The sequence below is a fragment of the Macrotis lagotis genome, chromosome 1 (assembly GCF_037893015.1).
Source record: "Macrotis lagotis isolate mMagLag1 chromosome 1, bilby.v1.9.chrom.fasta, whole genome shotgun sequence".
In the NCBI taxonomy this organism is placed as follows: Eukaryota; Metazoa; Chordata; class Mammalia; order Peramelemorphia; family Peramelidae; genus Macrotis; species Macrotis lagotis.
This window is the reverse complement of record NC_133658.1, coordinates 230,656,553-230,684,297: the sequence shown is the minus strand read 5'-3', so window position 1 is coordinate 230,684,297 and position 27,745 is coordinate 230,656,553. Positions and strand designations below refer to the sequence as shown.

Genomic DNA, 27,745 nt, shown 5'->3' with positions numbered 1-27,745 from the left:
TGATCTCTATATTTAACATAGACCTAGCAGTGGTATTGCTGGATCAAAGTGTATGCACAGTGCTATAACCTTTTGAGCATAATTCCAAATTCTCTACAGAATGCTTGAATCAGTTCAAACTCTACCAACAATGCATTATTTTCCCAATTTTCTTACATCCTCTCCAACACTGATCATTTTTCTTTGCTGTCAATTTAACCATTATTGTTGATAAGAGGTGGTATTTCAGAGTGGTACCTCTAATCAATAATAACTTGGTGTATTTTTCATAAGATCATAAATAACTTCAATTTCTTCATCTAAAAATTTCCTGATCATATCTTTTGAACGTTTACCAATTAGAATATTTTCTGATAGGACACAATTAGTCAAAATGATTCTCATTTTGCAGTATTGAGTTGGGGTGGGAGTAGAAACAGAGATCAATGCCTCATAACTATGGTTTAAGGAGAAGGTTTATGTTTACACAACTAAAATCATCTGGAACTCATAAGCAGCATGTTCATTAAAGGTTGTAAAGGACCTGCTTTATCTTGTCCTTGCCTGTGACAGGGGTCAAGAGAACAGGTTCAAATCTATGCTATTAGACATTCCCATCAGTGTGACCCTTCAATATGCATCAATAAGCCTTGCTTCCTATGGGGGAAAATACAAATAGCAATATCTTCCCTGTCTGCCTAACTCATCAGGGCCTTATAAGGATTTAATGAGATAATGTATGTAAAGCTCTTTATAAACTCCAAAGCTTATGTAAATATGACAAGTGGCATTAAGGATGGATTGAAAATTACAAGGAGAAAAATGTCAACCCAATATAAATAATCAATCAACAAAAAAATTAGAATTTAAAAAATAGATCTGTTTAATTTGAAAGGTAGTAAACTCCTTATCCTTAGAGGTGCTTAAAAAGCAGGCATGTGACCACTTTCTAGAATGCTTTAACAGGAATACCTACATTGGGTGGAATGTTAAGAATAGATAGCCTCAGAAATAAGTTCCAGATATGCAGAATGTAGATTCTTAACATGACCTTTTTATGAATGTGATGTAAATGACTATTAGAACCTGGACATAGAAAAGCTATTTTTTTAATTAAGGAAATAATAATGGAGAAATAATAAAGATCATGCCTGTGTAAGTTGCCATAGTGGAACCATGGCATTGGGCAGTGGATTTGGACATTGTCAAAATGAAAGGTTCACTAAAGTGGAGATTACTAAAAACAGATTTGATCTACTCCACTGAGCTGATCTTAACCCAAACAACAATATTGATATTCATTGTTCTCATATTAACAGAAGTATTATTTCCTTCCTTACTACCTTCTCTCCCATAACCTTCCCTTTCTCTGTCTGATTATTCTCATCACAGGAGTTATCCTGCGGTTCGGTTCCATGGAGAAGTTTGCGCTCTTTTTTTTTAAGAAAATTGTTGCCCAATTTTCACCACCACTACCACTTCAAGTACTGTTGTCAGTTGGCTTCATTTAAAAACAGGAGAATTTAATTCCCCAATTCATGTAGAAGAGGCAATTTTATGAAACAAAACTTTGGTAGATTCCCCAGAATGCATGTAATCCAATCAACAGAAATTGCTCATGTTGGGTATAAGATTGTTTCCCTGAGAAATACATTTATTAAAGACACTATTATGTTGGAGAGTGAACCTGTTTTTACGTCTGTTTTACGTCTGTTTGTATTCTGGGATATTCTGTCAATAACAACAATCTCTACACTCCCTTTGAACTATGAAAGCAATGAGAATGTGTTGATGAGAGAAATCTCTCAAGGCCAATTCTGACTCAGTGAACTCAGAGTTCCCTGGGGTGACATCTTACATGGCCATCCTTATAAGTTGGGCAAGAAAAATTCAGGCATTTTTTTCAATTTCTTCAAGCAATGAGAACATTAGGAATGAATAATGAATTACTGCATTTGAAAGTTTTGAAACTTGGCCATGGAAAATAGAAAATTCCTTAGAAAGGATAAGTTAGAATCTAGAAGCAAATTCTCATTTCTTCTACTAGACATAGGTTCTGCTACCATATTTCCTTTGTTTGAAGAATTATGTGCTCTCTAATTTCTCTTCAGAGAGAATAACAAAGTTCATAACATTGTTCAAGACTCAATTCATATTTCCTCATAAAACTAGGTAGACAAAAAAACCTGAAATTATATGAATGTTTGTTGATTAAAATTGAATGCATAATATCTGTCATGATCAGGACATGCCCAGTTATGTTTAGATTCAGGGTGAGACAGGCCAGATAAGAGGCAAGATACTTTAGGGAGAAAAAAAATACAGAATTCAAAATCAAGAGGGACAGTCTAGTTCAAGACCCAATATTAGCTACCAGAAAGGCTGTAGAAAGAGCCAGTATGTTGATTCCAAGTAGGCATTTCAGGATGAGATCAAACAAAAGGGGGTTCCTCTCTTCAATCATTCCAAAATTAATTGAAATTTTAATAATTTGTATTTGACCCACAACAAAATTCAAAGATGAATGAGAAATGGTACTTGTCCTAGAGAAGCTTCCAAATTAGAGGGGGTAGTGGTTAAGGTATTCTTATAAATAACTAAACAACAAAATAAACTATGATAAACACATAAAAAAGGTTCAAAGCAACTGCCTTGAATATTCAGAGGAGAATAAAGGGAGGGGAGGAGAGATAAGAAGCAGAATCTAGACCCAACCAAGGAGCTGTGACTCTGAGTCTCAGTTTCTCAATGCAGAAAATGGAGGATAAGAACAATTCTCCTCTCTACCATAAGGGTCATAAAGAAAAAGGACAGTACATGGCAAATCTCAAGGTTCTATATAAATAAAGTTATCATTAAAGTCTTGTGGAATACATAACACATAAATGTAATAAAATTTGATCTTTTTTATAATTTCTGTTTATGAAAATCATGATAATGATAATGATGATGTAAATAACTGTTTGTACTAAGTATCATGTCCTAGCAAGTGTACCATAAACTGGGCACAAAATAAAGTATTTTGTTCCTAGATCCTTTTCCAACTCTTGCATGCTATACAAATATAAGGTACTATCACCATCATTAACTTTTTATTGGTATCTGTAGTATTCTCACCATACTGATATCCGTCGCCTAAACTAATTTGTTAATGTGCTCTTTATAAAAGAGTATTCAAAATTGAACCCAATACTCTAGATATGATAAAGCCAGGACAAAATACAAAAAAAAAAAATTATTCTCTTCTTCATTCTAACAAAGATTCAAATTTATATAAGATTTTAAAGTTTAGAAAACATTTTGTAAAAATTACCTTATACCTAGCTAATATACCTCTCAATGGAACCTAAAATTACATTAGTCTTCATGTCAAACACTTTCCAATTCTATATTAATTACTTCAATATTCAAATATTTCTTTCATTCTTTCATTTTCTTTCTTACTCTCATTTTTCTTTTATTCTTTCTTTAGATCCCCTTTTTGTTCTTCCCTTCCCTTATCTTCTCTTTCATTACTTTCCCTTCTCTTCTCTTCTCTTCTCTTCTCTTCTCTTCTCTTCTCTTCTCTTCTCTTCTTCTCTTCTCTTCTCTTCCGTTCTCTTCCCTTCCCTTCCCTTCCCTTCCCTTCCCTTCTCTTCTCTTCTCTTCTCTTCTCTTCTCTTCTCTTCTCTTTTCTTTTCCTTTCTTTTCTTTTCTTTTCTTTTCTTTTCTTCCCATTTCTTTATTTGTCTTTCCTTTCCCCCTTCCCTTCCTCTTTTCTTTTTTCCCCCTTATTCTGGGAGTTCTTTAGTTTTTATTTCTTCTTAATTTCTTTTCTTTTTTCCTCTTTTCTTTCTTTCCTTCCTTCCTTCCTTCCTTCCTTCCTTCCTTCCTTTCTTTCTTCCTTTCGTTCTGATTTCATCAATACAGAACACTCCTGGAGAGCAAAACCCTGCACAAATACTGAATACTACCTGCTCAGCAATTTCATTTTTAGTTATTTGTGGCACTGAAAATGAAGTAATTTGGTATGCCTTAAAAGACATTAAGAAATCTGGGACAGAGAAACTTCCAGTGCAGAACCAAGATGGCGGTGTGAAGCTTAACATGCTTCTCAAGCTTTTCCCTTCTAAAGATAAATGAAGCCTCTATTCTGATATTCAAGCTACAGATTCCACCAAGAAAAAGAAAAGATTAAAAGAAGTTTTCAACAGCAGACATCATGGGGCATCTTCAGTGGAGGTCTGTCTCTTTGGGGGAAAAGAGAAAGTAAAGTCCAGGCATCAGGAGAATGGGGAAAGACAGCTGAAGGCTCTTAGCCTCAGTGCAATACAGGTCCCATCAGCTAAATACAGCAGAGGTACCAGCAGCTAGATAGCAAGCCCGCAGGGAGGATCCCAACCCCAAACAAAGTCTAAACCCTGGGAACCTGGGCAAAAGACAGAACTGCATCTGAAACAAACCACTGCTAAGTCAGAACCTGGATATAAAGGAGGAAACAAACCTCTGCAAAGGCAAGACCTGTATTGTATAGGAAATATGTTGGCCAACAACAAGACAGGGATCAAATCCCAATGCCAGTAAAAAAGTCAAAAAGAAAGCTTGGAACTATACTCCCATAACCTAGGAGCAGAGTTAAAACAACAAAGATGGACAAAAAAGCTAAAAGAGTGCTCAGTATAGAAAACTACTTTACAGGCAAAAATGATAACAATCTCATGTCTGAAGAAGAAATCAGTGAAAAATCACACACAGGGGAATTCTCAAAACAGTCTATAAATTGGAATCAAATCCAAAAACTCATTGAAGAGCTTAAAAAAGAATTTAAAAGTCAAAGAAGAGAGGAAGAAGAAAAAATGGAAAAAAGAAATGAGTCATGCAGGAAAATTATGAAAAATTGACCAGAAAATTCAGCACCTTTAAACAAAAAAAACACAAAAGATAATTGAAGAAAATAAAACTCTAAAAATTAGAATTGAACAAATAGAAAGCAATGAATCTACAAGACTACAAGTTTCCATCAAACAAAATAAAGAGACTGAAAAAACTGAAGAAAACTTAAAATATCTTTTAGGGAAAATAAATGACCTGCAAAATAGATCCAGGAGAGACAATGTATGAATCATCATATTACCAGAAAACCAAGATCAAAAAAAAAAAAAGAACCTGGAAAACATCATGCAGAAAATTGTTACAGAAAACTGTCCATATCTGCTAGAATAAGAAGACAATATAACCATTAAAGAATACACAGACCCTTCCAGAAAGAGACCCCAGCATAAAAACTCCAAAGGTTGTTATAGTAAAAATCTAGAGCTCTCAAAAAAAGGAGAGAATATTGGAAACAGCAAAAAGAAGACAATTCAAATACAAAGGAAACACAATCAGATGCACATAGGACCTATCAACCTCAACATTGAAGGATAGGAAGACCTGGAATATTATATATCAAAGGGCAAAGGACCTGGGATTACAATCCAGAATTTACTACCCTGCAATATTCAGTATATACTGTCAGAGAAAAAGATGGATGTTCAGTGAGATGGAGGACTTCCAGAATTTCCTGACACAAAAAGACCAGAACTGAACAGAGAATTCAAATGCCAAATACATGACTCAAGAAAGGCAAATGAAAAGGGGAAGAGAAAAAAACAAAAGAAAACTAATGTTGAGCAAGACCATCAAATTGTATACAACTTTAAGAGGAAAGATATAACACTTCTAATTCTTGAGAACTTTATTTGTCTTAGGATAAATAAGTGATTGAATATAATTAAAGAGATTGGACTTAAAGGATATGGGTATAGTTGGGTCTTGTCTTTCCATTGAAGAGGTCCAAGGTGACTTCACTATGTTTGAGACAAAAAGCCCTAATGAAAAGGAGTGTTAACTTTAAAAAGTGATTCATTAACCTTTGACCCATTTTAACTCTGCTGTTCTAACAAATTTTATCACTTACTGTGATGAGGGCATCATAAATTGAGCAGTCCTGAATCAGTGTCTCTATAACTTGCAATCATTTGTAAAGTTCTCAAGTGAGTCCTCCAGAGTCTCCCAGTAATTATAGCCCTATAAGATTCTTGTAGTTAATTATATCAGGGTTTTAATTAATCCTTGCTTCACTTAACAAGGGGTGTATGCTGGGTGGGGAGGGAAGGATAAAGTGTGAGAGAAAATAGGCCTGGAGGGAGTGGCACAAATAATTCAAGAAATGATTTGGCTTCTGATGATACTTTGGCTCATAAAGAGGATTGTGTGTCCTTGGAGCATACTTGAAAAGGAGACAAGGTAAAAAAATGATTATAATTTAATCAAATTTCAGACAATGATGCTTATCAAGCAATTAAGCAATCAATTTGTGATGATACTTTGATAGCAACATAAGTTTATCAAGCAATCAAGTAATCAAACTGTGATTGATGATACCTGATTAATCATATTTGAGAGATAACACAGGTGAAGAGATACGAAGATTTATAATTTTAGAGGGAAAGAAGGGACAATGTGAACACTGAGTAAATTCTGTTCAATGGATTTGGCCCAGAGAGGGAATAAGATACATTGGGTTTGAAAATCTATCCTAATCTACAGGGAAAGGGAAAGTTAAGGGAAGAAGGGACTGATAAAAGGGAAGGCAAAGGTATAGGTGAAAACAACTGAAAGTTTGTTAAGAAAAGTTAAAGAGAAAAGGGGGTAAAATTTGGGTGAGGAGGAATAAGAGAAAAGGAAAGAGAAAAATATAAATGGAGAAAGATAGCACAGAGGGAAATACAGAATTAGTAATCTTAACTGTAAGTATGAATGGGATGATCTGTCCCACAAAAAGAAAGTGGACAGCAGAATGGATTAAAAACCAGAATCCTACATCTGAGAGTACATACAGGGTAAAAGTAAAAAGATGGAGCAAAATATATTATGCCTCAGTTGAAGTAAAAAAAAAAAATCAGGGGTAGCAATCTTGATCTCAGGTAAAGTAAATGCAAAAATCGATCTCATTAAAAGGGATAAGGAAGGAAACTACATCTTCTTAAAATGCATCATTGGTAATAAGGTTATATCATTACTAAACATGTATGCATCTAGTAGGATAGCATCCAAATTGCTAGAGGAAATGTTGACTGACTTACAAGGAGATATAGATAGCAAAACTTTAATGATGTGGGACCTCAACCTCCCTCTCTTAGAACTAGATAAATCTAACCACAAAATAAACAAGAAGGAAGTTAAGAAAGTTAATGAAACCTTTGAAAACTTAGATAAGGCAGACCTCTGGAGAAAACTTAATGGGGATAGAAAAGAAAATACATTTTCTTGGTAGTACATGGCACTGATATCAAAATTAATCATGTACTAGGGCACAAAAATCTTTTAATCAAATGCAGAAAGGCAGAAATAATAAATACATACTTCTCAGACCATGATGTAATAAAAATTACATGTAATAAAGGGCCATGGAAAGATAAACCAAAACTATTTAGAAAATAAATAAAAATCTTAATGGGTGGATCAATCAACAAATAATAGAAAAAAATTTATATCCAAGAAAATTAATCTAATGAGACAACATACCAAAATTTATGGTATGCAGCCAAGGCAGTTTTGAGGGGAAACTTTATACCTCTAAATGCCTACATGAATAAAATAGAGAAAGCGGCTATCTATGAATTGGATATGCAACTAAAAAGCTAGAAAAAAGAACAAATTAAAGATTCCCCAATTAAATACCAAATTAGAAATATGAAAATCAAAGGAAAAGTTAATAAAATTGAAAGCAAGTAAACCATTGATCTCATAAATAAAACTAAGAGTTATTTTTATGAAAAAGCCAGTGAAATAGACAAAGCTCTGGTTAATCTGATTTATAAAAGGATAAAAGACAACCAAATTACCATTATCAAAAATGGTCAAAGGATATGCATAGACAGCTTCAAATGAAGAGATTAAAGCTATATATAAACATATGAAAATTATTATTGATTAGAGAAATGCAAATTAAAACAACAATGAGGTATCACCTCACACCTATCAGATTGGTTAAGATGACAAAAAAGGGAAAATGATCAATGTTGAAAAGGTTGTGGGAGGATTGGGACATTGATGCTGGTGAAATTGTGAATATATCCAATCATTATGGAGAGCAATATGAAACTATGCCCAAAGAGCAATAAAAATTTTCATTCCTTTTGACACAATTCTAGGCCTATAGCCAGAAATAATTTTAAAAAAATGGGAAAAGTTCAACATGTTCCAAAATATTCATAGAAGCTCTTTTTATAGTGGCAAAGAATAGGAAATTAAGGGGATGCCCATTAATTGGGGAATGGCTAATCAAGTTATGATACATGAATACTATGGAATATTATTGTTATATAAGAAACCATAAATGGTCAGGCTCTAAAGAAGCATGGAATGACTTAGAGGATTTGATGCTGGGTGAAGGGAACAGAACTAAGAGAATATTCTGCACATTAACAACATTGTGAGCTGATCAACCTTAATGGAAGCAGCTTCTCTCATTAGTTCAGAAAGCTAGGACAACCATATTAGACTGACTATCACCAATGTTATCCCCATCCAAGAGAAGAAAAACAAAACTAAACCTAACAAAAAAAACCCTTCAGAATCTGATCAACACTTTATAAAAAAATTATCCCTTATGTATCTCTTTTCCTTAATCCTAATTCCTCATACCAAAAATGACTAATCTGTAAACATGTTTATCAAAAATATGTTTGCACAATGTTAACCTGACTGTTCATCGCTGAGGGAAGGGGGGTTAGAAGGGAAGGTGGAAGTAAATTTTATAATTTAAAAATATTCATATCCTTATGGATGAATGTTAAAAAATAAATTAGATGAATTAAAAAAAAGAAATCAGGGACATTTATGTCCCTGAATGTGGCAGAGTTAGAATGTTAAAACAGGCCAACCTGATTCCAAGACTAGTCCTTTATAAAACAGGTCACTACATCCCCAACAAATATTTTTTAAGTGACTCTTGTTTTGGGGTCACCAAGAAGGAATTCATAGTATATTTATCTAGCAAAAAAAAAATAGAAAAGAAAGATGAGCACTTCACTTTTAAGCAGGTACATTCTCAAGCTCTTTAGATAACTTGCTGTTGTTTGATTGGTTCCTGTCTTTAATTATAGAAGAAGAGCAAAATGATATCACTATGTTTGAGACCGAATACATTATGTCTAACTTCAACTGATCAGACAAGTAATGAACTGGGAATGCTCTACCAAAAGTCAGGCACAAATAATCCTCATTAACACTTGGGGTCTTTATTCTAAACTTAATTATCTTTTCCTCTGAGCTGCTTCAATTTGTCTAGAGAAAACTAGAAGTCAATAACAATGGCAGGGGAATCTCTGGAAGGGTGAATTTTTGGAGACCTATAATATTACTACATTATTTCTACAAGATGTTCTGAAATCTTCCTTCCCTGAGAGTGATTTATCCACTAGTCTTTACTTAGTGTACAGGATAACAATGCTTCATGAAACTTTCCTTTAAAAAAATAATTCACTTAATCACTGTTGTTGGCATAGCTTTGCTGTTATCCTCATTTAAGGCTTCATTTGTAGGAGTTCCATTTTGGCTTTTCCAAATGTTCTTAAATGTTTTATGTCTTTTAATGGCATATTTCCTATAAGACTATGGATTACTGTTTTGTACCTTATATGACAGTTCCTGAAGAGATGAAAATCTATGGGCCAGCATTGCTAATCTTCGATTTTTTAAAACATTATAGGTCTTTCCTTTGAAAAGAAATGCTGACAGTTTGGATTTGTAGAAATGAATCCATAAAAATTCTTCAGGTTTTTATGATACTAAATAATGCATCATTAGCCAAACAGAGGATAATGGGGCATTTGCTTCTGCTTGCTCATTTGGGTGAAGGTTTCTAGAAATAAACATTAACTCATATAAACATAGCCTATGGATCATCCAGTAAGTTAACATGCTAGATTTAGCTGCATGAACTATTTCTCTGTGAATTATTCATGTTTCTAATTTCCCTGACCATTTTCTTCTCTTAAAATATTTTATTTATTCTCATTTCCATGACATGACTGCATTTGCATCAACAAGGACAAGGCTAATCCAAAATGCTGACCAAATAGCAATACTTAGAAATTAAACCATTCCCAGTTTGGTGTTAAGTGAAAGAATTCCTGGATTTGAAATTGGAAGTTTTGATTTGAATCATCCTTGAATGTTCACATTACTAGAGTAATGTTGGGCAAATCTGGGCTCTTACAAAATTAAGTATAAGTCTATAACTTAAAAATATATTGTCCAGAGGGCAGCTAGGTGGTGCAATGGATAGAGCACTGGCCTTGGATTTAGGAGGACCTGAGTTCAAATCCAGCCTCAGACACTTAATAATTACCTAGCTGTGTGACTTGGGTAAGTCACTTAACCCCCTTGCCTAAATAAAAAATAAAAATAAAAAATATGTTGTCTATCCAAAATATTCATAGCAACTCTTTTTGTAGTGACAAAGATTTGGAAATTGAGGGGGTGCCCATCAATTGGGGAATGGCTAAATAAGTTATGATACATGAATACTATGGAATATTATTGTTCTATAATGAAACTATAAATGAGTTACAGGATCTGATGCTGAGCAAAAAGAGCAGAACCAAGAGAACAATGTTCATATTAACAACATTGTGGGATGACCAACCTTGATGGAAGCAGCTCCTCTCAGCAGTTCAAAGAACTAGGACAACCAGTTATCGATAATGTTATACCCCTCCAGAGGAAGCACAACAAAACAAAACCAAAAGAGCCCTTCAGAATCTGATGAACACTTTATAAAAAACATCCCTTGTGTATCTCTTTTCTTTAATCCTAATTCCTCATACCAAAAATGATCTGTAAACACGCTTATCAAAAATATTACATTCCAGTCCCACCTAATTATATGACCCTGAACAAGTCACTTAAGCTCTCAGTATTAAGCAATCCTCTAAGACTTTATGAATATGATAAGCTGAACTGGTAGAGGAAATGAACTCATCCAAAAGTTCCATGCACTAATGAAATTGCAAGTATAATCCCAATACCTATCCCTATGCTGGATTGAATGTATCTGTCTAAAAGAATCAATCCATTTTTATTTATTTGTCTGGATGATATGTTTATTTATTTGTCTGGATGACAGTCTGGACTGAACCTTCATGGCAAATGATAAACCATAGTCATTTTAAAATGTTTGTTGCCCAATGACAAAAGATGATGATTTTTTATTGGAGAGGAAACATGGTCTCAAAATAATGAGGTGTAGGATTTCTGAAGATTCCATGAATGGATAAATAATAATAAAATACTATCTAAACAAAAAATTATCTAAAATTATGAAATAAAAATGATAAAATATAAGAAAATATTCTTATTTTGCAGATTATCACAAACTTTAAACCCTAACCATAATCCAATAGCAGTACCTATCAACACTTAGTTACTTATACCCTTTAAGTCATTTACTTTCTCCAAATGTTTAATTTCAACAAATGTTCAATAAGTACCAATTATATGTAGAAAATTTTCTACAGCGACTCCACTTGTACCCCTTCAAGATAGCAGAAATTGGAGCCCTATTGATCTAAAGTACCTCAGCACTGGACAGGATTTTGAAATGTAGGTTCATGGACTCTAGAGCATAAATTGACCTTAAATATTGTTCTAAACTATTTCTGTCATTGTGAAGATGAAAACTCAGAGGATCAGCATGAATTTACCATGATCAAAAAACCTACTCTTTCCTCAAGACTATGCTTGCTTCCAGGATACTGGGAGACTGACCAATAGTCTCAATAGAGTATTTTTTTTTTTGCAGAGCAGAAATATAGAAGGAATCTTAACAGCATTACTTTGATTATGATATGGACTATTGTTTGATGACAAAGCATTTCAGTAACGCTGGACCCTTCAGGACCCCATTTGAGTATTTTGTTTTTAGGTTTTTGCAAGACAAATGTGGTTAAGTGGCTTGCCCAAGGCCACACAGCTAGGTAATTATTAAGTGTCTGAGACTGGATTTGAACCCAGGTACTCCTGACTCCAGGGCTGGTGCTTTATCCACTGCGCCACCTAGCTGCCCCCTCCCCATTTGAGTATTTCTTGGCAAAGATACTGAAGTAGTTTTCATTTACTTCTGCAGCTCATTTTACAGATGAGGAAACCGAGGTAAACAGGGGTCACATGACCAGTAAGTTTCTGAGACCAGATTTGAACTAGTAATGTAGTAGACAATAAATGTTTATTTATTGATTTATTAAAAAGAACATTGGTAGTTCATTTATACCTAATGGCATCTAGACATACAGCTTCAAACTATTAAAGCTTAAAATTGAAGTAAGATTTTTTGGAACACCCTGCATTTTATAAGCGTAAAAGTCTGTTCAAAGCAAACAGGTGTGAAACAGTTGCTGCTCACAGCAATCAAGTTACAAGGCAGCATGAGCTCGGGCTGCAGTGCTTGATGAACTTTTCATATGGAGCATAAAATGTATCTACTGCAGAGAAACAGGGAGACTGTGCCTTCTCCTATCATGAACTAAGAAAGCCTTGAACAATACCAGTAGTTGTTGATGTTATTTTTATTGAGGATTAAGGATGACAAAACATTCCCTACATAACCTTCTGTAAAGTTGTAATAGCTTTATAATGATTATTTCATAATTGTCCTTGGGAGTAGTTGTTATTATTGTCCCCGATTTACAGATGAAGAAACTGGGACAAACGAGGTCTGAGGCTCTATTTGAGCTCAAGTTTTCCTGTCTCCAGGTTAAGTACTCTATCCACTATATCATCTAGCTTTCTCTCACAATTTCCACCTCACAAGTGTGCAAATTGGCACAGAGTGGTTAGGTGATTTGCTTAGTATTAAATAGCTAGTCAGTATCAAAGCCAGACTCCCATCCTGGTCTCCTGACTCTAAATACAAAATCCTTTTCTGTGAGACCCAATTGCCTGGAAAATAAATAAAGAAAAAATGATTCATCTTGCACATTAAGGGTCCATATGTATGTGAACTATACAACAAAAAGAGGATGTTTACCCCATTTTTCCTCTTAAGCCTCATGTCCCTTAAACCTAATGGAGTTTCCATCCTCTTATGGTTCTTCCCTTTTGATGTCAGTAATTGAATCAGCAAAACCCTGCTTTATCAGCACTAATAAGATTAATCAGAGCTTGGAACCAGCTTAAGGGCAGAGGTTCATTGACAAGATGACACCCAAGCTAATTCATATTGACCTTTGAAGCTCCTTGCTCAGTGCAGGTTGAAAGAGGAAAGTTCTTGCATCCCAATAAAGTTAACTCAATGAATTTGGCAGAAAAAGTTCAGACCACATGAAGTTAGCAATGCATGGGTCCTATTATGTCACTTTTCCTGCTGAAAAACACTCTCTGACTCCCTATAATCTAAATGATAACAAAGAAACTCCTAACTTTTCATTGAAATAAATCCATTCCTGACAGTCCCCAATTTCCAAAATTCCCACTCATGGGATGTATCTCATCTCTGATTTAGAAAATTTGTGATACTGTGAAATGGTGGGTTCAGGATCTCGACTTCAGCACATGCAGAGGTATTCTCTAAATGTAACTATCTGTTTATAATATAGTAAAGAGAATTTTTTTCAGTTGAGTGCTAGGCAGAAACTGTATATATAAAAGTACCCAATGGGAAAAGTCATTCTCTTCCCTTCCTACTGCCTAGAAGTTGTAAAAATAATTCTCTGAACTCCAAAGGAAGGGTGCCCTTACTATCTTTTAAGACAGCTTGTGAACACAGTTCCTAGACAAGTCTTTGTATGGGCTGATCCTTTTCTCTCATATAGAATTTTGACAAACTTTAAAAAAAAAAAACAGAAGAGAAACCACCAGATTTGCCATAATTTAGAGTCCTTAACAGAGTTTACTGGAAACTGAAATAGTAGGTTTTGTTAGCAAGGTAGAGATTCATCATCATTCATTGACCAGGATATATCTAGAAACAAAACTTTTAACTAGAAGAATGTGGCTCTCACTTTTATGTTTGAACCCTATCTCCACAGATACCAAATCAGAGGAAGACTGTGCACAGGTTCAGGGGGATATTTTTATATTTTTTGTTCTTGTAGCTTTTTAATAAATGTCCCTTTATAAAGGTAATTGAAGTTAATTGGTCAGATACTATTGTTCAGTTTGATTTTGTTTTTCTATTTTTTTCAGTAATGTCTCAGTCTTTGGGACTCCAAATGGGTCTTGGCATATTGAAGTAGTTTGCCATTTTCTTCTCCAATTCATTTTACAGATGAGGAAACTGAGGTAAACAGGATTAAATAATTTACATAGGGTCACATAGAAGATGAAACTTCCTGATTCCAGGTCTGGCACTTTATTCACTGTGCCATCTAGTTGACCTAGGTGATATTACTGTACTACTTATAGTGATTATATTAGAGAATACATACTGGAATAGGGCTTGAACCAATGGCATTGGAGAAAATCCCATAATTCCTTTGGATTACTCTGAGAACACTAAGGATAGGATTCAAGTTAAATTCTGAGACCTAGCCTGTCATTGTTAATGCTTTTAAGAAAGTAAGTTCAGAATCTCTATAGTCTACAATTGGATCATAAATTTGAAGAGACATTAAAGACTATTGAATACAAATTCCTATTTTATAGATGAGGAAACTGAAGTCAAGAGAAGTTAAGAAATTGGCCCAGGGTCATATGTTTGATGTGGGATTTGAATCCATCTTTTTGTAACTCTAAGAATCTTCTGCTTTCTCTATAGATCATGAACCTTATGATTTCGAAATGATTTCTTAATCTACCACAACACCATGCCATCTCTCTCCTTCAAGTAAACATTCTGTTGACTAAGATCAATAAATGTCCTTGTTAGTCATGGCATCTCCTGCTCTATCCTCCTGCTCTGATATTCATCCTGCTGGTCCCAAAGGAATAGATGATAGGAATCTTGGAATGGACTGTCTAAGGACTGGAGTGTACTCTCTCCCAAACCTTTGATATTCATAGTTGCTCATGAATGCATTAAGATAGAAAAAGAAAGGCAGTTAAAAAGAATTAAATTAAATTTTAAAAAGGAATTAAATTAAATTCATTAAAAGGAATACTTCACATAAAAAGGAATTTCTGCAGAGAATGAACCTGTGGGGTGATGAGATTGAAGAGAGTCTATAAACAGGGGAAATGGCCCCAAGGTGCTGGTCAGGTTTAGCCTTACTCTCTCTAGGGTAGGGGGAAAAAGTAGAAGAGGGAAAGCCAATTCACTACTCATAAATATTCAGTAGAAGACTAGATAGGGACTTCAGCAAAGTGATAGTGGTTGTGGACTGGTTTTGAAGGAACCTGACCTAGTTTTTGAAAGTGGGTTTTCACTGGAGAGAAGCTCCTGGGGATTCAGACTTGGAGTCAGAGAATTGTTAGGAAATCAGGCTTTTAGTAGTTATGAAGAGGAGAAGGAATCTCTAGGTTTTTGGTTGTATTGGGTTTTTTTAAGATTTTTTTTTGCTTTGTCATTGCAGCCTAGTTAAGAACTACTGAGTTTTCTGGAGATAGAGACATAACTGCATACTAACTAGCTATCAGCTAATAAAGACCTAAAGACATTACACATAAGTAAAGAGAACTTAATAACAATACCCTGACCAAATATCAGTTCATTTTGTTGCCCATCATCCCTTCAGTATCTACTTAGATCTATTTAATTCTCAGCTGTAATCACTAGAGAACTAACCCTTCAGTAATATTTTCAGGGTAAGCTCAACTTTTACCAAGTATCCCTAGTCTTTGGATGATCCAAGACTGTGTAAATGTGTACATGGTGCCTTGATAATCTGCTTGGACAGCACCAGAAATCCTGAACAAAAATCTAAAAGAGAAATATTTCTAATTGAATTTCTAATAACCACACAGAAGGGACTTCTGTAGTTAAAAGAAAAAAGAGCTAGAAGTAAAAAGTTGCTGCTGTCCATCAATTATGGAATGACAGGGGGAAAAATATGGTTTGTAAATATAGTGGGGACTTCTGGGGCAGAACTTGCAAATCCATCTATAGCTGGATACTTTTTCTTAGGGAGTTCATGGATCGTTTCTTCAATTTCTTTTTTTCTAAATTGGGGTTATTTAAGTAATTTATTTCCTCTTCTGTTAATCTTGACAGTTTGCATTTTGGTAAATATTCACCCATTTCACTCAAGTTGTCCAATTTATTGGCATACAGTTTGACAAAGTAGTTCCCGAATTATCTCTTTAATTTCCTCTTCATTGGTGGTTAGTTCACCCTTTTCATTTTTGATACTGATTATTTGGTTATCTTCCCTCTTTTTTTTTAAATCAGATTAACCAGAGGTTTGTCTATTTTATTGACTTTTTCATGAAACGAACTCTTAATTTATGAGATCAATGATTTTTTGCTTGCTATTTTATTAATCTCTCCCTTGATTTTCAGAATTTCTAGTTTGTTATTTAATTGAGGATTTTTAATTTGTTCTTTTTCTAATTTTTTTAGTTGTATATCCAATTCATTGATCTCCTCTTTATTTTATTTACAAGTGAATTCTACCAAACATTAAAGGACCAATTAATTCCTATTCTACATAAACTATTTAAAAAAATAGGAGAGGAAAGAGTTCTTCCAAACGCCTTTTATTTTAGCAATGAAACTATAGCAAGTTATTACTGGGGTAATATACCATGATCAGACTGGATTTGTACCAGGCAGACAGGGATGGTCCAAAATTAGGAAAATACTCTACATAATTAATCATATCAACAGTAAAACCAACAGAAACCATATGATTATCTCAATAGTTGCTGAAAAAGCCTTTATCAAATACAACATCCATTCCTATTAAAAACACTAGGAATAGTTTTCCTTAAAATAATAAATAGCATCTATCTAAAACCATCAACAAATATTATATTTAATGGGAATAATCTCAGAGCATTTCCAATAAATTCAGAAGTAAAACGATGCCCACTATCAACATTACTATTCAATATAATATTAGAAATGCTAGCAGTAGTAATAAGAGAAGAAAAAGAAATTGAAGGAATCAGAATAAGCAATGAGGAAGCAAAACTTTCACTCGTTGCAGATGATATGAAGGTATGACTAGAGAACTTGAGAAAATCATCTAAAAAACTCCTTGAAACAATTAACAAGTTCAGCAAAACAGCAGATATAAAATAAACCCACATAAATCATCAGCATTTCTGTATATGAACAACAAAACCAAGAAAAAGAAATAGAAAGAGAAATTCCACTTAAAATAACTGTAGATAACATTAAATACTTGAGAATCAAAATTAAAGCTATATATAAGCATATGAAAAATGCTCCAAATCACTATTGAGTAAAGAAATGCAAATTAAAGCAACAATAAAGTATCATCTCACACCTATCAGATTAGCACAGATGAGAAAAAGGGAAGATGATCAATGTTGGAGAGGTTGTGGGTGAACTGGTACATTGATGCATTGCTGGTGGAGTTGTGAATGGATCCAACCTTTCTGGAGAGCAATATGGAACTATGCCCAAAGAGCAATAAAACTGTTCATATCCTTTGACCCAGCAATTCCAATTCTAGCATTATATCCAGAAGAAATGGTAAGAAATGGAAAATGTCCTACATGTTCTAAAATATTCATAGCAGCTCTTTATGGAGAATGGCTAATCAAGGTGTGGTACATGAATACTATGATTGCTCTATAAGAAACAATAAGTGATCAGACTCTAGAGAAGCATGGAAGAACTTTCAGCATCTAATGCTGAGTGAAGGGAGTAGAGCCAAGAGAAAAATTTACACATCAACATTATGAGATGAACAACCTTGATGGAAGTAATCGCTCTTGGCAGTCCAGAGAGCTAGGACAACTGTATTTGACAGATTATGGACTATATTATCTCCAACCAGAGGAATAAAAACAAAACAAAACACACAGCAAAAAAAAACACCTCTACTGAATCTGATGAACACTTTCTAAAAATTACCTCATATATCTCTTTCCCTTAATCCTAATTACTCATGCCAAAAATTACTAATTTGTAAATATGTTTAACAAAATATGTATGTAAAATGCTAACTGGACTGTTCCAAACTGAGAGGAGTGGGGTGGAAAGGAGGGTAGAAGGAAACTTTGTAACTTGGAAATATGCATGTACAAATGGATAAAAATTAATTAATTAATTAATTAAATATAATGGCATATCAGCTTGCATTAAGAAAAAAAAGACTTGGGGGGAAATATGTAAGGACTGCTGCAGAATGACCAAAATAGCTAAATTAAAAAACAAATGGGGCAGCTAGGTGGTGCAATGGAATAGACCACCAGCCCTAGAGTCAAGAGGATCTGAGTTCAAATTCTGAGGCAGAATTGTATGACCATGGGCTAGTCACTTAACCCCAATGCCTTGCAAACCCCACCCCCCCAAAAATTACCAATATTGGTCCTATTATGAAACATACTTCTCTGCTTTTAATTAGTTAGTCAAAAAGCATTTTTAATATGCTAGTCATCCTACTAAATGCTGGGAATACAAAGACAGATGTTTATTCAGAGGTGCATTATTTTGTATCCCTAAATATATGTAATTGTTGTATTGGTTCAGCTTGCTTAACTCCCCCCCCCATTACCAAAAGGTCCCTTTTGAGTGGGAGGACAATATAAAGAAATTACTGATATTAAAAAAAAGAATCTATATATATATATATTTTAAATAGAGACATAGAGTTATGCAGACCGTCCTGGCAACCAATTCTAGTGCTGAATTAAACATCTCACATTTCAATAGAAACTTGTCTTCAGGAAACAGTTTGTATAGTATTAAGAACAGGAGGAGGGTTTGTTATCTACTTAAGTGAATGAACAGAACATGTCTTTTTATCACTATTTTAACTGTATCGGGAGTAAGAAGTCATAATCATAACATTTTAGCTATGCACCAAAATTGAAGTAATTTTGAGGCTCAATTTCCAAGCTGTATGGTAATTTGCAAGCTCAATCTGAATAACAGATAGACAGATACTCATTTTCCTTGATAGTAACAGGAGAGGTCTTGTACCTTAGGTGATTGTATTTTATAGTGTTTTTAAATTACCAAGCCGGCTAAATCGGTACAGTTTGAGGATTCCCAGCTTTCTCTCATAGCTAAATTCACAGAGACTTAAGACTATAATAGACCTTAGACAATTCTGATCACACTTTGCTTCATTTTACAAGTGAGGAAATTGAGAACAAAAGAGGAAGCACTTTATCCAAGGCCACAAAGATAGTAAGCAGAAGAACTGGTTTTGAACCCAGATCTTTTTTTTTAAGAGTAGAGCAGAGCTTCTTCAAATGCAAATTTAAGGGGGAGGGGGGATAGATAGATCTCTTTGATCTGGGGAGAGAAAGGGGGTGGGGATGTTTAAGGAGTAAGATGGAGTAAGATGAGTTGAGCTTTGAAGGATGGGAAGAATTTTACCTAGAGGAAAATGGAGGAAGGGGAAGACCATTCCAGGTCTGAGAAGAAAGTGAGAGTAAAGACTATAAGATCATAGGATTTAGAACTGGAATGGACTTCAGAGATATCCTAGTATGATATTCTCAGTAGAAGAAATCTTAGTAAAGAGTCTGGGGAAAAGGAAAGAAATATATTATTTCTAATATCTTTCCTGGTTAAGGTTATAGTTAACCTATTAAACAAACATACTAACAGGTAAAACAATTCAGGAGTAAACAGGTCTCCAACAAAAAACAACTCACATTTCTAGAACACTTTGGGGTTTACAAAGAGCTTTCTTAATGATAAGCCTGTGAGGTAGGTACTACAAGGATTTTTTCCCCCATTTTGCTGAGGAGGAAAGTGAATCACAGAGAGGTTGAAATGATTTGCCCAGGTTCACACAGCTAAAGTGTCAGAGGTGGAATTTCAATCTAGATCTGATTACAAAACCATACTCTTGCCATTACACTTGATGCTTCAGAATGAATAATCATAGGATGAAATGTTGGGAGGATCTTAGAGATAATATGGTCTAATCTCATCAACTCACAGATAAAGTTATCCAGGCCCAGAGAACTCTAATGACTATCTTTCATCACACAGATTACTAAGGAGCAAAACCAGGATTTGAACCCAGGTCATCTGACTCTAAGTCCAATACTTTTAACCTTATAGTAGACTATTTCTGCCCTATGTACACTGTGGGTAGCTCCAGGTGAACCTGGAGGATTTTGCTTTGTAGGATCCAAAGTATAGGAAAGAAAGGAAGGGAGGAGAGAAGCCAGGATGTGGGTTTATGCAGGAATGTGAGCCTCCATGGCTGGATCCTCCTCATCCTCATCAGAGAAGCTGATGTGCAGGATTGTGTCATTAGCCCCACATGGAAAGGTTGTAGGTGAGAGGTACCACTGAGTGGCCCCAGCTTTGGCCTTCTCCAGGGTGTCATTGCTCACTGAGTCTGGGGTTCCAATGGAGGATGGCTGTCCTGGGTCAGGCTCCAAGTCCAGCCTGAGGGAAGTCTTGGTCAACCGCTTCTTGAGGGTGGGGGGTGGAGGATGAAGCTTAGGAATGGATGGTGACACGAGCAACTATCCTTGTTGGTTGTGATACTGGAGGGACTTCCTTCCTGTTCAATCTCTTCAGAATCTTCCTCTCTCTGACTGAGCCCAGGCAGGTGCCTACTTCTCAAGGTAAGGCTAACCTTTCCCACAGTGTCCTGACTCTTTTGGGTCCTGGGACCCAGAGTGGAGGCCTGGTCCAGGCTAAGGCTAAAACTCTGCAGAGACTGACCACCATTAGGGCAGCTCCAAGCTCTTTCCTCTAGATCCCTCAGTTGCCAACCCAGCAGTGCCATGTGCTAGAGTAGGTCCCGATTGGTCAGCAGCAACTGGCGGATCCTGGCTTGGGCCTCCATTCTGGCAGCTGTCTCTGCTGCCAGCTGGTCTGTGAGAAGCTGTACCTGAGCAGTAGCTACTTGGGCCTGCTGCCATTGTTGGAGAACCTGGTGATGAAGAAGCCGAGCACAATGAGGAGTCAAAAGGGGTGTTACTGGCATGACTGATGACTTGGGGGAGGATTCCAGGCCTCTTGAAGGTGACCATGGCTGAGCACAGGCAGGATGGGTAGAACCAACTCCAATGTCCTGGACACAGCAGCATATCTCTCTGGTGAACCCAGATCTTCTAAAGCCACTCTCAATGCTTTTTTAATATGAACCTATATCTAGCAAGACACAATTTCTTGCCTAGACCTTGGCCAATGTCACTGAACAAATCCAAGTGATTCTAGTCATCGGAGTATCAGAACCTGACACAAGTTATCTGATTTACCCTAAAGACAATTTAAAAAATGCAACTATATGATGCTCTTTCCAATTATTAAAGTCTTTTCAATAGTGTAATAATCAATAAACAATCCATGTTTGGCAATATGATTGCCACATTGACAAATTATGCTCAATATGAGCATAATATGATGACAATCAGAAGAAAAGATTTCATGTAGTTTGATTCAGTATTTACGAGATTGGAGTCATTCTCCAAACACTGATGCTTAACAGCAGAATCATAATTAGAAAATTTTGTGTCTACAGTAAATAACACAAATCATTCTTTCAATTCATTCTGGGGTTGTAGATACCCCAGGATATCTAGAAGGTGTTTCTAGGGCCAATAGAGACACTGTATATACCCCTTATGTAAGGCTGCTATGAGGAGTAAGTCATTATTTAGAAGCTTTCTCATTGAACTATATGTCTTGCTAACTAAGATACCAAGCTAAATTTCTATTCTTCTAAAGAACTAAAAATGTTGCCAGTGACCTTGTAACTTTCTTTGCCCTGTGTCAGAGCTTTTCTGGTTGCCTCATCCTATTTGCAGCTTTCAATGAACAGTGATTCTTCTTATTTGAAAACACTCACAGCATTGCATGAACTAATAAAGGTGAAAAGAAAAGAATCATCTATGGCCTATCTCTGTCCCCTTGGCTAAATGTGATTCTTCAGTTCCATACTGAAAGATCAGAGGGGAAATTTGACTACTATTGATAAACAAGCTGTCCCAAGAATCCTGCAAGGCTAGAACTTAATATCAAGAAAGGCTCAGGAAGCATGCCTAAAAACATTGGATTTAAAATTCCTGATATTCCTGCATTTTAAAACTGTTGATAAATATTAGTCTATCTGCTCCTGGGCAGCTACTTGATAAATTTATAATTTTGCTTTTATTTTGAACAGATACTAAGAGAAAATACTTTTAGATTGAGAAGTGACAAGACTTTCAAGATCATGATTCCTGTCCTGAGCCAGAGTTGTACATTTGATTCATGTTTGTTTTTCTTGTCTTTCTCAAATTCACTTTCTTAAAATCAGAATCATAGGATCCTATATATAAGTCTGGAAGGAACTTACAGGCCATTGAGTCCAACCCTGTATCTTTGCAGATAAAGAAAGTGAGGCAAAGTACTTTGCCTTGGGACACACAACTAGTAAATGCATGAGGCAGGATTCAAATTTAGGTAGCACCTTATCTACAACACCATCTTGCAACCTCCATTCACATCATTCCATTAAATGAAAGGACAGAAATTTTGATGGATAACCCAGAAATTTAGCTAAAGAACCCTAGAGATTAGGATATATATAAAGGACAGAGGATGGTGAGTCTAAGACACTAGGATTTTTTCCAGTTATTGAGGATCTCAAAATAGACCATTTTACTCTGGAGCGGAAGAGTACAAATATAAGAAATATTACCTGTGGATGATCTCAGGGTGATAGAATGTTTCTTCCAAGAAGAGAGTATTACTCATATTAGTCTCTATATATTATAAATGTAATCTTCTAGGATTAAATTGAATATGTCATTTGAATTCCATCATCTGCAAATTCAAACTAGCTAGAAATTCATATAATGAATTTATAATTCATATGTTTAAATTATAAAAATAAGTTATTAAGCTTTATCATCATTCCTTTAGGATGCTTAGTAAGCCTTGAAGAGTTGGCTGAAAGAAATATTATTGAGGTGTCAAAAAGTGATGATGATGATACTGTTTGGCCTTTTTTCTTGAAGAAGAACATGACATCAAGTTGCTGATGTCGGGACAAGCAAGTGAACTAGATTTGAGTGAGGGGATGCTGTACTAAGTCACCCTCCTCACTTTCTCCTCCAGAGTCTTCTGGGTCCAGTGGCCAGATATGAATCAGGATGAATGGAAATGGCCCTGGATAGGAGGCAATTCAGCTTAAATGACTAGCCCAAGGTCATACAATGAGTATAAGATATGTGAGGCAGGATTTGAACTCCTATCTGGCTGACTTCAAGAGCAGTGCTCTACCCACTGCACCATCTAGTTGCCTGGTGCCGAAAGGTAACCATCAGAAAGATGGATAGGACAATAGGATCTTGAAAGATCTTCCTGTTTCTAATATTCTACTCTTATATAGAGCAATTCAACAGTAATTTATTAAAGGCCACCTATATGCCAAGCACTCTGTTAGGCCCTGGGAATGAAAAGACAAAGAAATAATCCTTTCCTTGAAAAACTCATTCTACAAAAGTAAAATAAAATAAGCACAGACAATAATCACAAATGTAACACCCTTTTCTGGTCTACTCTTCCTACTTGTATTCACAGTGATAGGTTAGATCTGCAAAAAATGATTTCTTTCTTGCATTCCAGAGTTAACTCCTGTTATTTTTTTAAACTCATGAGCCCACATTACTATGTTTACTTCTAATAATCAAATAGGAGACTGGAATAATCACTATCAAACATATTTCCTAAGAATAATGATAAGCTGATATTAAGTATTCTCCTCCTACTCAAATGAAGAAGAAAAAACAATCCTGGGGTATATTATCCCACATATGCAAATAAAAACTGTGGGAGAGAACAGGTACTAACTTAATCTATGACAGGAGAGAGATATACATTAGGAAGCATATGTGACCAAAGCATCTCACAACTCCTGAACTGAAAGTGCTGAAATCTTTTGTCACTTTGCAGAATTCTAAAGCAACTATACTTCAGTGTGGCTTCTCAATTTGCCATGTTTGATAGACACATAATACATTACTTTACAGAAAATATACATATAGTAATTTTGGAAAGTGGGGCTAATAATTGGGTTCTTCAAAATTTTCTTTCTTGTAGGAGGGAGCATCTGTGCTATGGCTTGGAAGAATTTATGTATTCCAAGAGGTAAAAAATGAGGAACAAAGGAATTTTTGATATTTAATTTTTTTTCAGTCGTGTCTACCTCTTCATAACCCCATTTGAGATTTTCTTGACAAGAAAACAGAAGTAGTTTCTGATTTCCTTCTCCAGCTCATTTTATAGATGAGGAAACTGAAACAAACAGGGTTAAGTAAATTGCCCCAGGTCCCACAGTTATTGAGTGACTGAACTCATATTTGAACTCAAGAAGATAACTCTTCTTTACTTCAGGCTGGGCACTCTATCCACTAAGGCACTGAAACCCTTTCATATTGTAGGAAAGGCAACTGGGTGACAGAAACTAGACCTAATGGCAGGAAGATTTGAGTTCAAATCTGATCTCGTCAATTTACTAGTCTGTGTACCTGAGAAAGTCACTTAATCTCCATTTGCCTCAGTATCCTCATGTATAAAATCGGGATACTAACAATACCTCACTCCCCAGGTTGCTGTAAAGTCTAAAGGAGATAATAATTGTAAAGTGATTAACATGGTGCCAGGAATATAGTAAACTTTATATAAGTTTAACTATATCATTAATATGGATTTAGGACAGGACCAGGCTCATAGGAATCCAAGAGACATGATTTTTCATCATTGATAGATTGATTGACCTCTGTCTTCCCCATGAGAAGAACATTTCCAGGGTCTGATTTTGATACTAAATACAGTACTTCCTCATATTTGAAGTCAGAACAAATTCACACACTCCAACAATACTTTTCATTTTGCAACCAGCCTTGATCTGAATCATTGATATGTATCAGCATTTCTAACTCTAATCTGAGATGATGAAAATGAAGTATCTTCACTTGAAAGTAAAATGACTTTTTTTTATATCTGTCTTGAGAATTAGGTCAGAAAGCACCATTTAGACTGAATAATGTATATCATCTGTGCATTAAAAATGAAAATTTAGTATTTTCCAAGTATTCTTTAGAAGCTTCATATTGAGGATCAGACTATCCCATTGATGCTGGTATAGAAAACCATAATCTACTGACCAGATATATCTCCAATAGGTATGCAAAATTGGCATCATCTAAATAAGGTCAAGTGGTCCTTAAATGTTTTTTTATTTATTTTTTGTTTGGTTGGTTTTTGATTTTCTTTTACAAGGCAGTGGGGTTAAGTGACTAGCCCAAGGTTGCATAGCTTGGTAATTTTTAAGTGCCTGAGGTCAGATTTGAACTCAGGTTCTCCTGACTCCAGGGATGGTGCTCTATCCACTGTGCCACCTAGCAGCTTCCCCTTGGCTGTTTCTAAATAAAAGCACTCCCATTTTTTCAGTTGATACAAAACCTTTCAGGACACACTTGATTACCTTTTAAACCCTTTAACAACAATCTCTTCCTCTCCTGGAAATGGATTAGGGATAAAACAGTTTCTCTTCAGCCTGAGATCTAAGGTGACCTTATACAGATCCTGCCAATTCATGTATTAATGGCTACCATTAGAAATGTAGAAATATCATGAGTTTGTCATTAATCCCTTGACAACAGGATTTAAAAGAGTGAGGCCACAGCTTTTAAAGTTGTAACTGGTATCACTTGTGGTATGATTTTGATATGGCAGCTAAACCATAATTTAGCAGTGAGATATGTTATTTTCTTTTCTTTTAATGAATGTTATATAGTTTCCTAAATTTACTTTGTCTTTTTCTTCTTTTAAGAAAGATTTTATTTATCAGCTTTATCTTGTTCTTTCTCTCCTAAGTATGTGTCCTCTCTTTGCCTATCTCTCAAAGTTAGACTTTCTGTTCTTTTCTTTCTCAACTACAAGTCCACTCTCAAAGCTTTGTTCTACTCTAACTGGATGTTCTTTTATCACCATTAATTCAACATGTCCAAAACATAACAACTCATCCATGTGGTAGATACACAAACCTTCAAAATAATCAGATTTGTCTTCTCTTCTCCATTTCCACCACCTCCAGTCTAATCCAGTTTTTCTACAACACCCAAGTAAGCTTTCAACTTAATTCCTTTAACTCCAGTTTCTCCTCACTCTAAAATATTTTGCATACTACTTCAGACAATCAGTTTCCATTTATTATGCATTTACCAATTGCCAGAAACTAGGCTAAACTCTGGGGACTGAAAAAAAAAAGGCAAAAACAGCCCCTGGTATCAAGAAGCTTAGTCTAGTAAGGGAAAGAATATGCAAACAGTAATGTACAAATCCTATATATACCAGATAAAATGGGGAGTGAAGCCACTAGCATTAAATAGGTACAAAAACAAGTTTCTTGCAGAAGCTAATACTTTAGTTGAAGTGAAGGAAGCTAGGGAAGCTATCACCATTACTATCATTACCCAATTAATATTGGTTCCTTATTATTGGCTACATTAATCTCAGTACAACACTGACTTTTCAAGTTCCTCTGTAGTTTAGCCCCACACTACTTATCTATAGTGATGATTTTCTACTGTCCATCTTGTACTATTTGAAACTATAGGCTCCCTGTAGTCAAGAACTGAACATTCTATCCATTAGTTGTCTGTTGTTGAATAAAAGAACTATCTCCTTTCATTCTCTTTGTAATGCCCATAATATGTCATTATCATTATTCCCACATTCACATATTCCTTTTTCCTGGTCTCTTTAGTGGATGATGCCTTTTAGGATCCATATTTTTCACAAAGACAACCCTAATTACATTAGTTTACACTATTCCTAAGTCTCATTGCGCACACAATCAATCCCTTGCATTTTGTCACATAATTCCAGGGTAGTATGATACAATGGAAAAAAACAAAAACAAAATACTAGATTTGGAGCCAGAGAACTTAAATTAAAAATCTACCTCTTAATCACTACCAGTATTTCAGTGAGCAGTCAGTTAAACTCTTTAAACCTCAGTTTCTTCATTTGTCAAATAAAGATTTTATACTGTTTGGATTCTAGTGTCCCTCCCAACTCTCAATTTATGTGATCTATAATTTTCTACATTTGTCTCAGCTTCTTAGTCTGTGACATCTTGAGCTCCTTGAGAGCAAAAAAAAATGTATCTTGTTCTTTTTTGTCACCCAGAGTTCTTCATTGTGAGCATTCAGTAAATATTAATGACTTACTGATCACCATATTGATACATCAAATGAGTCTTACCCCAAATTTATCAGAACAGCAGAGAGAGCATTTTGGCATCATTTTATTTGGTTAGGTTTGTTTCAGACCTATTCCAGTGATTTCTGAAAGAATTAGTTTCAGATATTACAAAATGACTGAAAGCAGGTCCCTATTAGGTATTAAACCAGCCTCTGTTATGCTTTGAAAAAGGCTAACAATAACTGTAGCACTCACCCAACAATATGCTCAAAAACTGGTAAATGAAAGAGTACCAGAGCATTAAAGAGCTTTGCCTCAAGGAGAGACTCAGGAGACTGAAGACTTTGCAAGGGATCCTTTGGATTTCACTGGGCTCCTTCAGAATACATTCATCCCTTTGTCTTATAGCCCTTACAACCAGAGGGTACCTCTAATATCTAACCTAAATCTCTCTTGTCATAACTTTAGGCATTTGTTCTTCTTATACCTCTGTAGCAG

General features: G+C 35.2%; 1 protein-coding gene and 1 pseudogene across 1 annotated transcript in view; both read right to left on the bottom strand.

Moving 5' to 3' along the window:
• The window catches only part of CDH13 (cadherin 13), a 1,354,681-nt gene that overhangs the window by 891,327 nt on the left and 435,609 nt on the right, over window positions 1–27,745 (bottom strand). The window lies entirely within an intron of this gene.
• LOC141504494 (uncharacterized) lies at window positions 18,404–22,789 on the bottom strand (annotated as a pseudogene).